General features: G+C 37.1%; 1 long non-coding RNA gene across 2 annotated transcripts in view; it reads left to right on the top strand.

Annotated features, from left to right (window-relative positions):
• LOC140511281 (uncharacterized) overlaps positions 1–20,546 on the top strand; it is a 46,822-nt gene extending 26,276 nt beyond the window's left edge. The window contains exons 6-7 of one of the 2 annotated variants that reach the window (XR_011969488.1): positions 2,028–2,157; positions 19,811–20,546. This is a non-coding gene — a long non-coding RNA (uncharacterized lncRNA). Of the gene's footprint in view, positions 1–2,027; positions 2,158–16,078; positions 16,334–19,810 lie in introns of those variants that run through there. The other variant, XR_011969489.1, reaches the window with a different exon arrangement.
• The last annotated feature ends 789 nt before the right edge of the window (positions 20,547–21,335 follow it).

Below are 21,335 nucleotides of genomic sequence, written 5' to 3'. Positions count from 1 at the left end.
CTTCCAAACTATAGTGGCTGCTCTGATTGTTTAGGAAGGAAAGCAGATAATTGTGTGTCTGTGTGTTGTGTGTGTTTATGTGTGTGTGTGTGAATCTTGCCCAGATAATTAGTGTTAATTTTTGCCTTTCAAAAGTTGTCGGAAAGCTATTAATGGTAAAGAGGTAAACTCAAGTTCTCAAAGGATATACTGGTGAAATGTCAGCTCTAGCAGTCACTTAATCCCTGAAGGACTCCAAGGGTCATCCAAGAATTGACACAACTAAAATTTGGAAAGATTCATCATTAGATTGGTTTTAAGCTTCTTTGGTGAGGGAGGTCAAGGATCTCTGAAAGACTACATATTCGCTTATCCTACAGTTGTTCTCTGAATAGAGGAGCCGGCTGCACTAACCATGCACCTTCCCACCCCCCAAAAAGGACCTTTAAAATAAGTATTGTTACCACACAGTCTTTGCTTCTGTTCTACTCTTAGCCATAGATTGCTGTAGAGAAGCAGTGTTGCATCATGGAGAGAAACTTGACTTTGTTATCAGGGAGACCTGAAATTCAAACCTTAGTCCTGTCACATAGTAAGTCAATTAACCTCTCTGATCACTCTTTAAGGCTATCACTTGAAAAAAAAAAGTACCTATTCACACTGGTAGGGGAATTTCCCTTTACAGATGAAAGAATATATCCAGTCCCCAGCCTTATGTAACAGGTTCTAATTTTATGTAAATTGACACTGTGGTTTAGTAGAAAGGGCATCATATTTGGAGTCAGAATATCTGGATCTGAGGCCCAGTATTTACCAGCTATTATATTATTTTCAGCTAGCTCCAATTTCCAAATCTGTTGATGGGGGATAACAATAATTACATGTTTTATTAGCATGTGATTTCTTATTAATTAGCATGTTACTTCCTCATCTCTTTTATCTGCAAAAGTAGAGCAGTCAAGTCAACAAACATGGATTATGAGCCTACCATGTGCCAAGCACTGGAATATACTGCTATGTATATTAGATAGTGTATTAAGAAGACTAGATGGCCTTAATACAATAAAAAAAAAATTTTCCCTACTCTGCTATAAATTCAATGTTACATTATTCTCCTAGGCAGTGATATATTTTTGAACTCTTTATTTATTTTGTTATTGTTCATTCATTTGAGTCATATCTAGGCTTTCCTTGGCAAAGATAGTGGAATGGTTTGTCATTGCCTTCTCCAGTTCATTTTACAGATGAGCCAACAGGGTTAAGTGACTTGCCCACAGTCATACACGTATTAAGTGTCTGGGGTCAGATGTGAACTCAGGTCCTCCTAGTACCAGGCCCAGCTCTTTATCTACTGTGTTTTCTCTATAGATCTGCAAATTTCGATTACTTATTGCTTCCCTATGTACGATGTAGATCAGGTGAACCTTAATAATGTGCCTAATGAAGGAGGCAAGCCATTATTTGAAACTTGATTCTATCTACCTCAATAAATTGTGTAGACATCTACATGGCACAGTGGATAGCACACCAGGCTTAGAATCAAGAAGACTCATCTTCATGAGTTCAAATCTGGCCTCAGACCTTAGTAGCTGTGAGACCCTGGGCAAGTCACTTAACCTTATTTGCCTCAGTTTCCTCATCTGCAAAATGAACTGAAGAAAGAAATGGCCAACCACTCCATTATTTTTGTAAAGAAATCCCCAAATGGGGTCACGAAGAATAAGACCTGACTAAAATAACTGAACAGCGGCAACATGTAACAAAACGATGCTCTTAGGGTCCCTATCCCACCACACAGATACCTTTGGAGGGCTTAGACTCCCCCAGAAGGGAAGCACATTTTAGGAATTATTGCTAGGTCACAATGTTTCCATCAGGTCTTCATTATCTGTGTGGCTCATGGTAATAGAGAAAAACAACAATAAAAGCCTTTGGTTCTCCCTCTGTCATGGCTTTAGTCCCTAGAAGCTGCTCTAGGTGTGTGGGGCAGCTTAGAGGGAAGGAGGGGCAAAGGGTAATATGTGATGACCCTCTTCTTTCTCTCATAGGCACATCGGGCTCAGGAACTTCCCTCCCTACGGAACAAAGTCTAGCTCTCTGAATTCTGAAAGTTTGGGCTACTCATGAGGCCACCCCTGAGGATGACAGTACTCAAGAAATCCTCTTTCTGACTGGCAGGTTAGATTTTAGTATTCATGAATTTAGGGTTATCCTCAAAACAACTTCTCAAATCTGGCATGGTCCAAGTACTCCCCTCATGGGAAATCAGAACAAGCTTATTCAATTCAGCATGGGCTTCTGTTGAAGGACAGTCATTAGCACTTCCTGCCAGAATGAGAAAGGTAAGGAAAAACAACTTGCTCCCCCTATTATATTCTCAGGATCTATCAAGAAGAAAAATGGGGGTAGGGGGAAGGTATTAAAAGGAAAGTAAGAGTAGTCCCGTTCCCCTTTAAAAACCAGCAAAGAGGGGAAGGGGGTGAGAGTGGGAAACTCCTCTCACAAGTGACCATCCTCCAAAAAGTTTGAAGTACTAGTTTGTTTTGGATAATCCCTACGTGAGTGAGGACAATCTCCTAGGATGCACTAATGAGCAACTCCAAACCAACAAATTCTTTTGAAGAGTCAATCCAGTCCCTGAAACTTCTTTTATAAAGGGTATCAAAGGGCACCAGCACCCCTGTAGAGTGCCCAAAAATGGCTCACCCCCTGTAAGTTCATAAAATTCATTGGGAGAGACCCCCTGATCAACTCTCCTGAAATTTTTTGACTCATTCTCACCTCACTGAGGATGAGTGATTGCCTCTCAGCATCTGGGTCTGATTTGATTAGTTCCGGTTATTGTAAATGTCAATCATGGGGCTGAAGACATCCAGAGAGGGAGTTTGAACAGTTGGACAAAGAGATCAAAATCAGAACTGAGAGAACACTGATAGGAGTGGGGACAGTGGGGACAACTGTAAATCTGTATAACCTCCCTTCGGCTTAACTAATGGTAACCTTAGAGAGTCCTGGGTAGAAACAAGTTATTGTTGACTACATTTTCAATCTCACAACCCCAAAGTGACAAGCAATATGGCAGAGTGTCTCAAACATGTGGACCAATAAGAGTAAAGGACCCTAAAATCTAGCCTACTATCACTTTCCTGATCACACCCCTCCCCCGCATTAATACCAAAACCCAGCATCAAAAACCTAATAACTGAAGTCAAATGGACCATCAATTGTAATTTCACAGTCTTAGGCAAGCTAAAAACTTCATGTTGTCTAGAAGACAAAATGAGCTCAGAGACCTGCCCCATTTGAAGGCAGGAATGTAGCTAATTTCACTTGTTCCTATTAATATAGGAATACTCAAACACAGATCCATATTGGCCCAACACACCTTGATTTAGCAGAGTTCCCAGCAAGTTGCTAATGCCTATATTGGTTCCTGCCAGGAAGATGCCATCAATTTGTACCTTCTGTGTCACTTAGCCTCCTCTGTTGACTTAGCATTTCCTGAAATACAGTCTTCACTGACCTAGTCCTCCAGGAAACACCAATTTAGCATGGCAAATTATCATTTTCGTTGCTGCATCAGCGTTTCCAGCAAATACCAAGTTGTGTGTGTGTCTGTGTGTGTCTGTGTGTGCCTGTGTGTATTTGAGCTCTACAATTATGAAGTAGATTTAGATGCGCAGACCTATTACAGAACATAATGACAGGATGCCCTCAAGTGGCAAAAATCAAACTCCACCCAAGAAGATCCTAAGTGGTTTCTTACATAAATATGCCACAATGCCAAATAATTTCCTCGCAGAAATGGTTGCTGAGAATAGAAGGCAAATGGAGTTCTCGGTGGAAAATTGAAGAGGGCTTCCCCACCCTTTTGAGTTATCTGGTTCTCTCTGTCATGAAAGGGTCTGTTCTGACAACATTTATGGAAATGCCACAGACGGGCTCAGCAACCGAAATAATAGCATCCATCTGGTTATGCAACTTGTCAGCTAGATACATTTTCTAAGAATGATGACTCTTAGAAAGTTGCATGCTTAGAGAAGCACTCAGCCCCAGTGTAAGAGTGTTGGTCTTGGTGCTATGAGATGGCAAAGTTTGAAATCTGTTACTAGACACATACTAGTGACATTGGGAAAATCACTTTAATTTTCTAATTAGCATTCCTTATCAGTAAAATGGGATGAACGATATCCATACTACTCATGTCATAAGGTTATTGTGAAGATCAGTAAAATATATCATCTTTCTTAAATTTAATATTTATGGCAGCTATTATTACCCAAGTGAATCTATATGGTCCAAAGTCGTGATCAAAAACCACTCCTTAGCTCTCTATTTCAAATTTATCCCAATAAGACGGACTAGTTTATTATGGATGAATCCACATAAATCCCTCCCTGCTCAGTGAAAATAACTCTAAGAGCATCACATATGAATGATGAGGTCTGCCCTCTAGCCTTGAATAAAGAACAGAGCAGTCAGCAGAACTATTATATTCTTCTTCACCATTATCTTTCTGTCTTGAGAGAGAATGGATTATAGAGGAAAATGCATTGAGCAAGAGGACTGTATTCAAAAGCTGGCTCAGTTATTGACAATCTATGTGATCATAGACAAATTTAATGTCTCTCAGCCCCAATATCCTTCACTGTTAAGCTGAATTTAACAAACATTTATAATGTCAAGTACTTGATTTGTACAAGGCACTATAAAACAAGAATGATGGTGTGTGATGGTCCAATGAGATAATATATGTAAAACACTTTGAAAAACTTAAAGGAAATAATAATAGCATTTCTATGTGCTATGCACAGTAGTACTAAGTGGTTTACAAATTTTGTCTCATTTGATTCTCACAACAACCCTACAAAGAAGGTGCTATTATTGCTCTCATTTTGAAGTTGAGGAAACTGAGGCAGAGAGAGCTTAAGTGACTTTTTTTAGGGTCATACATCTAATAAGCTTCTGAGGCCAGATGTGAGTTCAGATATTCTTGAATCCAGGCCCAATGCTCTAACCACTGTGCCACCTAGATGCCTAAGTATTACCATCCTCCAGGCTTCTCTCTCCACTCCAGTACATTGTCCATTCTCAGTCAAATTGATCTTTCATAAGTGCAGGTCTGACCACGAGACTAGTCCTATTCAAGAAATTCCGGGTACCCTATTACCTCCAGGGTCAAATATAAAATCCTCTGTTTGGCTTTCAAAGCTTTGTATAACTAGCCTCTTCCTATCTCTCCAATCTTTTTGCTTTCTACTTCCCTCCACGTACTGTACAATCCAGTTCCCTTGGCCTCCTTGCTATTCTCTGCACAAGAGACTGCCTCCCATTTTCCCTGTCTGTCTCGCATTCATGGTGCTCCCTCTCTGCCACCTTCTCATCACCTGCCTTCTTTGCCAAGCTTCTCCTGGCCTTCCTTAGTCTTGATACTTTCCCTCTCTTGGTTATCTCCAATGTATGCTGTCTATAGCGTATTTTTACATAGTTGTTCGCATGCTGCCTCCTCCATTAGATTGTGAATTCCTTGAGGTCAGAGGTTGGGTTTTTTTGTTTGTTTGTTTTTATCTTTTTTGTCTGTCCTCACCACTCTTGGAATGCAGTAGATGCTTAATTAATGTGTTCTGAGTTGACTTGAAGGAAAGAGATATCACTGCTTGTAAATTCAGCTGATGGGAACTAGGGATTTTTACCCTGGAAAAGTTAAAACTTGGTAGGGGGTGATTGGGTCAGTGCAGGGAAATAATCACCAGAATTTAGTATTTGAAGAGCTGCCATGGAGAAAATGGATTAGATTTATTGTGCTTGACCCAGAGTGCAGACTTAGGAGTGAAGGGTGAGAGTTACAGATGGGTAGATTTTCACCTCAATTTAAGGGAAGACTTGGTTGCAACTAGTCATCTCAAAGTTCCCCCTCTCTGGAAATATTCAAGCAAAATCTTGATGACCATTTATTGTAGTGATCTCTTATGGGTTGGATTAGATGACCTCTAAAATACCATCTAATTATAAAATGTGTGATTCTGTGAAAATGAAAGTTTTCAAAGGATTCACATGAAGTCTAGCACTTGAAATGTTTTCTAATTATTAAAGTATAGAGTGACTTGGCTATCATGTTCAGGATGGGAAAAGCGTACCTAGGTAGCAATTCATGAGGAAAAGTCCTGAAAGCTTTAAGGTAAAAATATTTAGAGCTAGAAGTGATCTTCAAGATAATCTTGTCTGATTTCCTTATTTTATACATGTGGAAACTAGGTTTCATAGAGTTTAAGTTTCTCCTAATAGGTAGTAGGACTGGGGATCCGAGTCTGGTCTTCTGAATCCAGATGCAGGCACTCTTTCAGCTACCCAGCATTTCAATTGACTACAAGCCCAGTGGAAATCAGCAGTGGCACATCTGCCAAAAATTTAATCTTGGATTGCATTCAGTGATAAATAGCAAAAGATAATTTCACTGTTTTTGCACTGGTCAGACCTACCTGGAGTATTACATTCAATTCTAGACTCTTAATTGAAGGGAGATACTGACAACACATTCAGTCTGATTCAATAAGAATTTATCGAACAGATTCAAGGAAATCCAGAAGATAACGAACAATTACAGAAACTGAAGTGTTTAACCTATATAAGAGAAGCTATGAAGTGAGCTGGAGAGAGAGGGGCAAGATAACATAGGAACATAGGAGACAACATTATGCAGTGAAAGGACCCTTATATATGGAGTCATATAGCATAAATTTATAGCGTTTGATCCTGGCACTATCAACCTACATCATACTGTGCACCTTATTTGTATCATTGTTTCCTCATACTTCAGTGCATTAAGAGTTCATGATCTCTAAAGTCCCTTCCAGTTCTCTCTCTGTCTCTCTGTGTGTCTCTCTATCATATATGTGTATATATACATATGCATATGCATATACATATATAGACACACTATTTTTGCTATACCTTGTCAATAAGTCCCCTTTTATAAAAGCCAATAGCTATCAATTGATCGATCAGCATTGGTGTTCACACCAAATAAAGGCTCATGAGGGAAAGTAATAATAGAAATTTCAACTCCTTAGAGCTTTCCCCCTAGAACTTTTAGCATAGACATGGTGTTCTTCCCTTTGGGGAATTTAAATTTGTCCAAGCAAATGGGGAGAGCACACCCAGAGGGGGGTGTCCTATCATGAGTCTTGGCCATTTTTCTGAGAAAGAATGACATGTTATAGAACATTATAAGGAGCTATCTTCTGGAACTCCCAAGCCCTTATTTTACAGCACTTCTTAGCTTTTCTTGAATTACAGGGCTCACATATCTATTTGTATTCCAGGAAATGCTCAGCAAGCATGGCAAATGAGCATTTTCATGGTTGCATCACTTTTCCTGAAAAATATCCAATTTTGGCAAAGATCCAACTGGAGAGTGGTATACTGCTGCCATTTAGGTCACATGGCTTCAAAATGGCTGTGCATTACGTCATAATTTATAGCCAAACTACCAATTCATGGCACAGTCCAGGTGGTAGCATATATATTTGTTAGCAGTGATGAAAATCTACTTCCTATCCACACACACATACACACACACACACACACACACACACACACACACACACACACACACTGTACATACCTCTCTTCTCCCTTTTTTAGCACACATTTCCTGATCTTTCTTTTCTTTCCTATTCCTTCTCCTCTCCTCTTTTATCCTCTTCTTTGTCTCTTATTTAAGTTCATTTTTTTCTTGCTTTCTTCTTTCCTTTTCTGCCTCTTAAGCTTGCTTTTAGCCATTAAATAATTTTCAAATTCCTCTAATTCTTAGCATATAGTTAGTACTTCAAATCTTGTTGGAATGATCAAAATGCTGGGAGAGATATGGAAGGAACCATTAAAAAAATTTCAAATTCAGATAATAGTGAGAATGAAAGGCTCTCCCTGTTTCCAGGTTGTTCTTTTCTAAGAGAGGCACATAGTGAGATAGAATCAAGGATAAATTTACCCACTTTGATCCCTTTGGGGCCAAGTTGGGAGTATCCTATTAACATGAGGTGCCATCAATAATGTTTCCACCCCATCTAGTCTTTCCGATTGTCATAGATTTCTACCCTTCACAGGTAAATTCCAGAGAGAGGAAAAGTCCCTTCTTGTCTCAATTTTCTCCCTTTCCACTCCCTTCTCAACTGCCTGGAATCTGAATTCAGACTTTGTTGCTTAACTGAACTACTCTCTCTAGGGTTAGTAAAGATTTCTTTATTACTAAACCCCAATTTTTTTTTCATCCATCTCATCAAATTCTCCTTTTCTTGACCTCTCCATAATTTCATGCTGTTCTCTTTCATTCCCTCCATGATCCAGCAAAACTGGTTGAGTATTCTTGGCTAAAATGTATCCTTCTACCTTTCTCATCCATGCTTTGCATAAGTGGATTCTTACCCCCATTTCATTCAGGTTGCTGGGATTTTTGTTCCCTCCATTCAAAAGGAGGGTACTTTTCATGCCATTTGTTCCAAGTAAAAATGTCAACAGCTTGATCTCTGGTTGCTCTACTGAATTTAACAAACAACATGTTCTTCTAGTCATGTGTTCTTAACTGAGAGTCTGTGAATTTTTCTTTCATATACACATATATGTCTATATATGTGTATATGTATATATGAATATGTATATATGTGTGTGTATATATATATATATATATATATATGTGTGATTTTAACATAATTGATTTGCTTTTAAAATTCTTTTGGTTTAATTTTTGCATTTGAAAACATGGTTCTGAAAAAAAGCTGATAATTTTCACCAGATGGCCCAAGGAGTCCATCATACACATACAGAAAGAGGGAGAGAGGGAATGAGAGAGAGAGAGAGAGAGAGAGAGAGAGAGAGAGAGAGAGAGAGAGAGAGAGAGAGAGAAGAATTCTGTCCTAAGTAGAATTGGATTTGGTCATCATGAATTGAAATTTTGAAGGTTCCTTTGCCTTGGTTTCATTGTTTTCATGATGAGGTCATGTAAAATAGAAAATCTCATTCTATTGTCACTGTATGTCCCACTCCATTCAACTGTGATCTTAGAGTTTGAATAGACCAAAGTTAGGTTGTATTGTGACAGTGGAAGGCCCATGTGGAAAGTATTCAGCTATCAGAGATCCTGAGGAGATCCATCAGAGAACCTACTAAGCCTCATGGCCCCAAAGGTACCACATACCTGTGCTCTGAGGTCTCTGAGACAAAAGGCTGGTGTATTGCTCCACTTGTATCGCCTGGTGCACCATCTCAGGATAAAGTGACAAAGCTATTGCAAATTGAGAATTCACCTAAATACAAAGGTCAATACTGAAGTCACTAATACTCTGCCATCTCCTTGATCTTGAATTCTGAAATTCCCCTTTAAAATGAAAATCTCCCTTCCTTCTCTTTGTTTCACTTTTCATGAGCTTATTTTCACCCTCCCGTCACATTCAGGTCTTTCATCCCTATCCTTACTCCTCCAAAACCACTGCAGTCAGTCATCACTTTCTTCTCTCCACAGTTTTGAGCCCCATCTACTACGATCACTCAAGAACGAACAGGATTTCTTTTTTCAAAGACTTCATTCACCCCTGGTCTTTCTCTTACCATAATGTCCTCAATAAGAGGACTGAATTGAGTTCAGTGACTAAGCAAGAGGATTTGTATCATTCCTTTCTTTACTTTGCTGTTTATTACTTTTCAGTAACCTTTTCCTCTAGTTTTCCTAACCTTTTTCCCCCCTCAAACAACAGCTTCATATTTAATTGCTTGGAAAATTCTTCATCCTCAAAAACATTATAAGTTCAGTTAACTCAGTCTGTTAGGCATCTCTTCCCTTCAAGGGGGTCAACATATACCTTTCTTAGTGATTGATATTGTTCAAACACACATCAGCACATTAAAAACTATCACCAGCTTAGTCTGAAAAGTCCCACATTATCCATTACCCATTGCATTTTAAAGTACAACACCACAGGTATATATTTCTCATATAAATTACTCTAGCCTACTCACATCTGTCAGGGGTCACTTCTCAATCATCAATCATTTTTTTGAAAGGGAGTTATATAACTTGTCCATTCTTATAGTAAATAAGGACTGAACTTTAACTGCAAAACAGCAGTGGGTACCCACTTCCTCACTCCATCCCTGCCAGAGAACTGCACTGGCTGTCTAAAAGAACTGTCTTCTGAGATTTTCTTTTACCTATGAGTTTCTGAAAGGAATGTTTCCAAGAAAATGGAATGAAAGCAGCCAGATAATCTTTGAATATGTTTCCTGAGTTACAAAATTAAGGATGAATGAGGTGACTGGTGAAGTCTCTTGAAGCTCTAATATGAGTTTATGACATGTGCACCATGGCTGCAAAACACAGCTTGCAAAAATAAGATCTGTGTCTTTTAGACCAGAGTTGTCACACATGTAATCTGGAATATTTCTTGGGGAACTAGATTAAAATGTTTTGGGGAAATATTTAACAAAGTAAATAAAAATACAATAGAACATAGATAATGTTAATATGGCATTTTTAAAGTTAATATACTGCCTGCCAGGTTCCTTTTGTACGTTTTAGCGGTCCCTTGCTTTTATTTGAGTTTGACACCACTGTCTTAGACCTTGAATTCACTGAGGATAGAGACCTTGACTGAATTTGACCTCCCCTCTCCATGTAGGGATATTCCACTCAATTCATCTTGATAACTTCTTCAATTTTTGGCTCTTCAAAATTTGGCTTTAAATATAATGCAAATATATTCAATAGACATTAATAAGAATCATTAATAACTAAACTATTATACATCATCAAAAACTTTAATAAGAATGATGATGAGCTCAGTTGGTAAATCACTCCTGCTTTAAATTCCCTTTACCACATGCATTTTCTTTGTTTTCTAAAATTGAAGCATGAAATAGTCATTTGATAGAATATTATGGTTAAATTATGATTCAGAAAATCTCTTGCTCACACAGTGGATTTTTATGAGAACTTTAATTGTGGAGCTAATGCAAGCTATGGATTTATACTGATTAAATCCAGATGGCTCAATTTCTTGATCCTTAAAAGTTTATATTGACACCTACCAGTTCTTTCTATCCCACTATGGGATCTCAGGAATCATTTCTCCCTTCTTTTGAAAGGATATTCCATTCTTTGCTTCAAATTTGGACCACCTTTTCAGAATTGTGGGGCTTGTAGTTTGATGAGACATTAGCCACATGAAAAATGGGCAGCATACATGTCATTTAAATATCAAAAACACCATTGTGCCCCCTGAGCTCTCATTTTCGCATAAGGTAGGATTGTTTTCATGGTGTAGTTTCATGGGGTAATTTAATTTGAAAAAGTAGGAAAAATCAACATATCTTGCTCACTAACTTCATATGAGTTTGTGTTGACAGCCTAAATCTAAGTGCTTAGCACACAGTCCCTTTCACATAGTAGGTATCTAATAAATATTTGTTCAGCTGAATAATAACTTAGGGTAAGGAGTGAGACAAAGAAGTCAGAAGTTAGTTGCTGCTGCTACTTCTGCTACTGCTGCTGCTGCTGCTGCTGCTGCGGAGAGCTGCAGACTCTCATTGGGCTGAATGAAAAGAGGATTTAAAGAACGTGTCTTGCTTCCCTTTGTTTCTGTAGGATTGTAGAGGGAGTTTGACAAATGCCGTTTAAGTTTTCTAAAATATCATTAACCCTGAAAAATATTCAAAGTCTGAACTGTCCAGGATCAATCAAATGATTATTTTCTCTCAAATGTTGAGGCTTTGGAAATATTTTTCTGCCTATTGTGTTGGAAGGTTCTGTTGTCTATGCTTTCAGAGAAGAGAGGACATTACTATGCTATTGCAAGAGCAGCTACGTGGCCAAATGGAGAGGGTGCCAGGCCAGGAGTCAGGAAGACTTATCTTCCTGAGTTCAAATCTGGCTTCAAATGACTTTGCCCATGTGACCCTAGGCAAGTTACTTAATCCTGTTTGCCTCAGTTTCCTCATCTATAAAATGAGTCCGAGAAGAAAATGGCAAACCATTCCAATATCTTTGCCATGAAAACTCCAAATAGGGTAATGAAGAGCTGGACACAACTGGATAATACTCAGCAAATAACAACAGTTTTTAAAGGTGTGGGAGGAAAATCACAGTATCATAAATCTAGAACCAGAAAGGACCATTATAGTCCAACTCCAGCACTTTACAAAAAGGAGTTAATTGTAGCCGAGGGAAAATAAGTGACTTGCAAGCATACAAACTTCTGTGCTCAGGAAATGAGTAAATAGGATATAGGGCAAAAAAAAAAAAGTCTTGTCACTTTTTTTGTACTCAACTGGGGAAAGCTTCAGATAAGGACAACACTATAGTTAACGTGTTTTCAAAAGTCCTAGGATATCATTAAGATATCAAATTTTAAAAGTACACAAAGATTTTTGGAATAAGAATATCCCAAAAATCTTTGTGCGGTTTTAAAATAGTAAATATATTCTAGATTTCATAGTTCTAGACTTCATCCAGATTCCTTTTTGACATTGAATGTAGTCTATGTTCAGACCCAGTTCTACTCATCCAATCTCATTTTCTACTGCTCTGCATGTGGTTTTCTCTAGTCTCTGACTACTCTATTATTTCTTCCCAAGAATTCCAAGTTTCCTCACCTGAGTTCCTTTGCCCATAGTCTTCCATTTATACAGAAATGACCTCTCACATACTTTCTCAGGTTCTAAAATTCTGCCTTTTATTCCAATTCTAGTTATTATTCCACTTCAACCAGGAAGATGTTACTCTCTAGTCTCCTCTGAGCTTTCCATTCTGACAAGTGTGATTACATTTAGGTTCCTGTATAATTTAGCATTTCAGTATCTGCAGACTGTTGAAGGTATGCTCATCATTTCTCCCCAAGTAGAATATAGGCTTTATGGGAGACATGACTATGCTTTGTACTTTTTAGTTTTGTCTTATATAAATAAATACCAGCTCAGTTGAGACTGATTAAGAAGAGGAAAACCACATCAATGATTATAGTGAAAGAATGCTGAATGCTAAATGCTAGTAAGAAAGTGTGAGAAGAGGTATTAACTACTGCGGTCATTATGACTCTAGAAGAAAGATAAGAGTTAAAATCGAAGAACTTTGTCTTATGTGAAAATAGAAAAACAGAGTAAAAAAAATTCTCTCTCCCTTTGTACCTCATCTCTAACCACTGAGATGTCTTTTTTTCTTTCAAAGACTGTACATTAGTCAGAGAGCATGTCTGCGTATGGGCAAAAATAAGTTTGTGTGTTTGTGTGTCTCCATTTGGCTGAAACTCACCACTGGACTTTTCTGGGATAGAGAGTATATGGATACTCTGAAACTTGTATGAGGACTCTTCTCTTGAACTGAGAGAAATAAGCTTGTTTGGTAGAGTGGTCCAATTCTACAATTTCTCTTGACATGAGAAACACCTCTTTTTGTTGGATCTATTAGCAGGTCCAGAGCTATAACTAGGATTTATTTTCTGTGGCAAGATTGACGTAATATTCCAATGGGGATGGCTATTGGGAATAATCTTGGACTTAGGGTCACAAATACTTGGATTCTCATCATAATATAGATACAAATTAGTCACATGACTATAAGGAAATTATTTAATGCCTCTGTCCTTTAATTACAAAATGGAGATGAGAGAAGCGTGTATCTCATTTTGTTGTGAGATTCAAAATCACACACACACACACATCATATATATCTTTGCAAGCCTAAAATCATTATATGTAAGGCTCAATAGTGGTGATGACAATTAGCCTGATGGTTTCTTTTTAAGTTGTTGAGGTCTTGATAAGAAAGTTACTACATCCAGTGTCCTAGCTGTCCTTGTTAGATATCTCCAACACAATACAAGAGTTAGAGTAGAATAGCTGCCCTCCAACTGAAGGAGTAGAGAGATGGAAGCATGGTGGAAAATGACACCTTGATGGATATTATCTAGGAGATAATGAACACCATGAACTCACTTGTTTTGAAAGGTAAAGTCTCTTTTAAAATTGCATCATGAAAGAATCAACCTTTAAGTAAGGAGAAGACCTCTGCATCACATCAACTGCTAAATAACTGATAAAAAAGATCAGAAAGATTGTTGAATCTTTGGTTTGTATCATTAGACTAAAAACCATGGGTTCACTGGATCTAACATAATTAAATAGCAACACGAGGACTATTTAGTATGATAATTATCAATGCCAAGGTTCCAATTACCATTCATAATGTCTTGTTTATTTTAATTAACACCCCGACAGTATACTTATCCTAGAATCATTAAAGAGTAATTCCATTTCTTAATATTTCGTAAATTTCTGCTTTATATATAATGACTCTTTACTAAAGTAGGAGCGTATGTGGGGGGGAGGAATGTCTTGTAGAGATAATGAGCAATGAGTAAAGTGAAAGGGAGCTTGAAGTTTGCTCCCTTTTACAATGAGTCCCAGGGAACTAGGAAGGTAAGATTATATTGTGTCACTCAAGATTTCCTCCTTTCCTTCTTCCTTCCTCTTCCTCACTTATGCTGCCCAATTCTACTTGTTTTTTTAGCTTTGAAGATTCCTCCATACCCTTTTGAGTGTTCAGGTCTGAATCAAGCAAAGTATTATTGCCTTGGCTTGCTGAAAGTAAAGAATGAAACCAGTGTCTGAAATTTGTCAGCCATGTCTTATAATTTATTTGAATAAGCATCCCGTGTTCCTAGGTTTTTAAGCTAAACCTTCATGTTTCCTTAATAAATTAAAACCTATCTCATTTCTAACCACTTCTAAATCCTTCACCATACTGATTAATTTTCTTTCTCTTTCTTGTTACTTTCTGAATCTAGTTTTGTGACTTCATTTTCTCATTTTGTATGTGACTTACAGCCACACCACCATGCTCTTAGAACCTGATATTAAAAGAATTTCAGTTCCGTATACATAAAATATTAAATCTGGCTCTGTTCACATCTCTTTCTCACAGAATCCAATTCACCCTTTGCCTAACCTCCTTACATATATGCTATTTTCTCCCTTTTTTGAGTGTATGTATGTGCTTATGTGTAGTGGGGGGAGTCGTGTGTAGGTAAAATCAAGAGTGTATTCAATGTTGTTTTTCTTCCCCCTTAAACTCCAAAATGGAAGGGAATTTTTTTTCCTCATTTTTACACTTTTCCAGACCTGTAAAAATCTGTTGAACTGCTAACAATAAGATAATGAGATTATACTTGCTTTTACTGCTCCCAAGAGGGGCAGTCACTACATATTGTTTTATAGTTTTCTTTCTTTAGCTTTTGTGAGCTGGGGGGAGGGAAAAGGGGAGAGAAAAAGAAAAAGAGAGAGGGGAGAGAGAGAGGGAAGGAAAGAGGGGGAGATAGAGAGAAGGAAGGAGGGGAGAGAATGGAGAGTCTTCTCAGAAAAAAGAGAGAGAGACAGAGAGATAGGGAGAGACAGAGAGAGAGACAGAGAGAGAGAGACAGAGAGAGAGTTAAGAATCAGTGGACTAGTTTTTTTTTTTTTCCAGAACCAAGGGTGGGGAGGTAGGGGGGGACCTCCAATGTATTAGTCACATTCCATTCCTTTGATTGGAATTCCCTGATTAAACAGTAGAATCCACATTAGGTGGGATGCCCTGAGGTACTTGAGATTGCAAGATGAGACTGGAAATTCTATAAGAACTGCCATTTCCCTGAGCTTTCTGATTCTTCCTGTTTTCTGTCAGTTTTAGAGCATGAAGCCCTGAAGAAAATTAAGCATTTGTTTAAGAGGTGTTCATCTCCCCTATGCCTCCTGACTAATAGTGAGCTTGCTCTGTTAGTACTCCTTCATGTGAAACTGAAGTAGGTTTTTTTTCTTCTCTGTCTCTGTCTGTCTCTTTGTCTCTCTCTCTCTCTGTCTCTCTCTCTCTCTCTCTCTCTCTCTCTCTCTCTCTCTCTCTCTCTGTCTCTCTCTCTCTCTCTGTGTGTGTGTGTGTGTGTGTGTGTGTGTGTGTGTGCAAGGCAGAGGAATCTCTTTGAAAAGGAATGTGTAGCTAGCTGTCTTCATTTTTTTTTAGTGAGGGGGGGGCAGGGAGATGGGAGGAGTTCTCACTTCTGTTCTCTTTTCTTTTCTTTAGACTAATCTCCCACCTGGAGCTCCAAGGCACCAATTGAATTCCAAGCATCTTTGGACTGAAATCTTTGCTCCTACCTCTTCTGCTCCTCTTTCTTATTATTTTGAAGATTCAGGCTAATATTTTTCATTCAAGTTTAACATAAAATCATACTTCCTACACCAGAAGTGTTGTGGTACCATATATGACCCAAAACACTCTCAAGTACTACTCAAATCAGATTCAAATGTCATTGGGAAATATTTAATAAAATAAGAAGTAATAAAAAAAGAAGCAAAGTAAACTCTAGATAACATTACATTTTAAAAGTCAGTCAATATGCTACATAAAAGGATTCTTATATATGGATTAGTGGAGTCGAAGATACAGTTTCCCCAAAACACTGGATCGGTTTCCTAGTGTAACAAGTTGTATGACTCTAGTGAAAAAACTGAATAGTTCCTTTATTTGAGGAAGCTAAGTGACTCAGTGAACTGAGCGCTGTTCTAACCCTGCCTTGGACATTTACTCACTTTGTGACTCTGATCCTATCACTTAACCTCTGTTTGCCTCAGTTTCCCTCCTTGTAAAATGGGGAAATAATATCACCGATCTCCCAGAGTTGTTGTCAGAATCAGTCAGTCAGACAAGCAACATTTCTTGAGGATGCACTCTGTGCCAGGCACCACAATAAGGCATGCAAAGTGTTTGGTAAAACTTAAAACCCTACATAAATGCTAACTATTGCTATTATTATTGTTCTGATGAAAATAATCTCTAATAATGTCAAAATGTCATTTGAATTCAACAAATGTAAAATTTTCAATAAACCCCAAATAAAAACAGAGATGGCTTTGCGGTTTGCAGCAGAATGCTGAGAAGAACCAATGAGTAAAGCTGATATTGATATCTTGGTATACTATAGGCAAGATCCATTGAAAGTAAAGTAATCAAGGAGAAAACTAGAGCTGTGGCTGTCAGAAGACTCACTGGCATCCTGAGGTCAAAGCTAAATAGGAAGAATACTTTAGGACAATTAACACTTACAGAATAATAGACTTAATGTACACTTTTTGGAATAGTAAAGTGGATGACTACTGATTTAGAAAGCATCCAAACAAAATCTTGTACACTATTACCATAATAGATGACCCACCATCCTGTGGCAGCTCTAGAAAAATTAACACTTATTTATCACAAATGAAGAAGAAGTCTGATATTCTCCGACAACATGATAAACTATTAAAACTTACAGAAATATTCCCTGAATGGATACCACTTTGCAGAAGAAAAGTTAAGGTTGATAAATTATTTATGGCAGTGGAACTTTCAAATTTCATTTATTTTGCTTTTCCATGGGTTGTAGCCTATGAGTAAATTTGGAGAATGAGATGAAGAGGATCTTGATTAGCAAAATTCACATAAGTTCAACCAACAATATGTTGAGACACACACACACACACACACATGCATACAAATTAAATATATGTTGAGTTAAATGAGTTGGTATACAAATATTGAAGGACTGGTGATAATGATACAAGAACATACACTATGGATTAATATAGATTTTGCAGGAAAATGGCATAAACTGTTAACGTATTACTGCAGTTTCAAAAAATGCAGTTATTGAATACCTAGAAAAACTTGAAGTATTTCATGTGAATTTACTTCTGTAAATTACATATGAAATTACTTGAAGTAATCAGTTATGCACCAGATACCCACTCTTCTTCATAAAATAAGAGATAATAAGTCTCCATAGTACAAATAAAACCAAGAATAAATGTATAATGGTGTAATTGAAGCATTTTACAGGAAAAAAAGTGTAGCTCACAATCAACCAGACATAGTATACCTCCAAAAAATTTATGAAACTTTAAATAGATGTTACCAAATTGAACTAGAAATGACATGGAGCAAAAGGCTCTCAAAAGATAGAGACCTACTTGATGAAATCAAATTCACATGGAATATGCAGAAATTTAAATTGTCCCCAGTCATCATTTCTGCTATTGGAGTTGTCTGAGAGATAGTCTTACTGAGCCTACAGAAACTGAGTGTACAATCCAATATTTTGTTTATTAAATTATAAAATTTATTCATTTTATCTACATGTGCAATGTAGATAACGGAACATAAACTAGGATGGTTATTTACCCTAAGGTTGTTTCTATCTGAATTTCATTGATATTAAAATAAAATGAATGATAATGATGTTGATGACCAAAACAAAAATGGCAACTGCTGACATTTATACCAAGTGCTTCTGTGTATTATCTTATCTGACCCTCTCAAAAAGCCATATTAGAAAAATACTGCATATTATGTCATTCTCATTTTGTGAATGGAAAAGCTATAAATGAGGTTTTATATATATATATATATATATATATATATATATATATATATATATATATATATATATACACACACATATATCACTTAGTACTTACCATATGAGTAGATAAGGTCTTTTAATTATATTTATGCCTTTTGCTATTTAAAATATATGTTATTAACTATTTCCCCAATACTAATAATATATTTATATATATGTATGATTCATTCACAGTTTCTATTTTCCTTCTCTGTAGAACCATCTTCTCATCTGCACAAGTATGTTTTCCAAAAGTTACTTTGCAGAAAATTATATTATTAACCAATAATTTATACTCTGTGGAGGATATTGAATTCAAATCTTTTCACCCTCCTCTCTGACTCAATAGGCTCCACTAAAAGCAACTGTCTGACTTGCTTTTGAGGTATTATTGAAACAGATCAAACTGCCTTTGAAAATAAACTCCATAAGGAAGCCACCCATGAGAAAGAGTGAAGTGCTAATGTTAGCTCCAAGGACTTGAAATGAAATTGTAGTTCAAGACAATTTTGATTTGAAGATGATGATGGTGATGAAGATGATGATAGAATCAATGTATCATCTTAAAATTAGGGGAAGGCTTTGTTATAAACAGAGTTATTGCTCTTATTTGATGTTCTGACTAACCTTGATTTAATAGTTTTATTAAAATAACAATAGCTAGAATTTACATGTCACTTTAAGATTTACAAAACCCTTTACATTGGTTATTTCTATGTTGTACTCATAAAAAAGGTATGAAGTATGTGTGTATTATTTTCTCCATTTTACAAATGAGGAAACTTAGTCTGAGAGAAGCGAAGTGACTTGCCTGGGGTCACAAAAGGAGGCTGAATTCAGATGCAGATATTCCTGATTCCAAATCCAACCGTTTATCAAATAATAACTTAGGTGGTCTACAACTCTACTTTCATAAACTATAGACATTTAGTTCTGGATCATACTGGCTTACCAATTGTTTTTTGGGGGAGAGGGAGGGGAATATTCTGTTTAGTTTGTGGATTAATTAAAAATTATATGTTGATTTGCTAAATTTTTTGGTTGGGTAAATAAAATTGTTCAAATTTGTGGGTTAGTGCTGGGTTTGGTCCAAGTACTGTCTATTGCAGATGCTTGGAGAGAGAGAGAGAGAGAGAGAGAGAGAGAGAGAGGGAGAGAGAGAGAGAGAGAGAGAGAGAGAGAGAGAGAGAGAGAGAGAGAGAGAGAAAGAGAGAGAGAGAGAGAGCTTGTCCATACCTATTAACCATATCGAAAAGTTAACCAAGATGAAGAAGAAATCAGAAAAGTTCATCTTAAAAGTTGTGGGGGTCTTGGAGAGGATCATTTAATTAGAAGATAAAGTTAACCTTCCTTTTATACCCTTATCATCCTTCTAGGATTCAGCAGCATGTCAATTTATTTACCCAGAAAGACAGATGAAACCACAGCCTTCAAAGCAAACAGCAGCAGCTATTTATAAAAGCTAGAGAGGAAAAGGACAGCCTTATCACTGTCTGCATCAGTTCAGCTGCACTGAGGTTCTATATTCATGGGGTATTCAACCAGCAACTATCAAGTCATGGAGTTTGATCCTGAATCCAGGTATAGACCTTTAGAGTCAAAAGACATTGTCATTCAGAATGATTGAACTAGTAATGTTGGCTGACATTGAATAAAGAACTTCACAGTTTACAAAATTCTTTATATGATCTCATTTGATCCACATGACTGCTGGGACGAACATGAAGAATCTGAGGATCTGATAAGAGTATCCGGTACTTATATTAAGGTTTTTTCAGGTTTGCAAAGTGCTTCATGTACATTATCTGATTTGATTCTCCTGACAGTCCTGTGAGTTAGGTACAAATATTATCCACATCCACATGAGAAAAATGTACGGAGCAATGAAAAAGATGGAGGCAGCTAGGTGGTTCAGTGGGTAGAATATTGGATGCACAGGCAGGAAGACTTGAGTCTGAATGCTGTCTCAGATACTTACGTGTTTGATCTTGAATATGTCACTCAGAATCCATGAAATGGGATAGTAACAGTACTTAACTCACATGTTGGGAAGATCAAATGTGATAACATTTAGAGAGTTTTGCATATTTTAAGGCATGATATAAATAAATGTTGGTTATTGTTGGAGAAATAAGGCTGAGGAGGATTGTGTTGTGCCTAAGACATATGGTTAGTAAATGACTCCATTTTTGACCCTTATTCTTAACCTGTTCTACCCTATCAGAGATTCTTAACCTGGAGGCCAAGGGCATCAAAGAGACTGTGCATATATTCCAGGTGTTTTATGAAACTGGATGAGGAAAAGATACATTTTTATCTTCAATAACTAAAATTTAGCATTTCTTTCAACCATGATTTCAAAAACATCATTCTGAGGAGGTCCATGAAAAGGGAAAAAAGGGATAAGAATCCATGCTCTACAATAAGCAGTGTCTCAGTGAAAAAGAAGTCAATTTCTCCTTTTTCTTAAATGGCATGCCAAATATACATATCTCAGTAGTTTTGTCTTTTTTTTTTTTAAAAAAAGGCATTTTTTAGAAACAAATAAATTGTGTGTCATGTATCAGTTTTGATTTTAGAATGTGAATTTGGTTTCACTTTTCCTTAGGATGCATATCTTGGGCATCTCCAGGGCAGGGGAATTAAGGTACCTCCTATGAGTCACCAAAATGGTATCTCCTCATAATTGTTCCCTCTTGGTGAATATCATGAAAAACTGCATTATTTCATAAAGGATTGTCAGTACTCAGAGAATTTAGGAGGAAGAAGTCTAGGATAATTAAGAAATTAACAATACTCTGGTAGCAAAGATAAAGCTGCCTCTTTGAATAGTGATAGCCACCCAGCTCTGCTCTCCTCCTTTTACCTTATTAATCTCAAGATAAACTTCTCCCCTAGAGG

This window comes from Notamacropus eugenii, chromosome 6 (genome assembly GCF_028372415.1).
Source record: "Notamacropus eugenii isolate mMacEug1 chromosome 6, mMacEug1.pri_v2, whole genome shotgun sequence".
NCBI classification, from domain to species: Eukaryota; Metazoa; Chordata; class Mammalia; order Diprotodontia; family Macropodidae; genus Notamacropus; species Notamacropus eugenii.
Note: the sequence above shows the minus strand (reverse complement) of the source record. Positions and strands in the feature narration are given on the sequence as shown.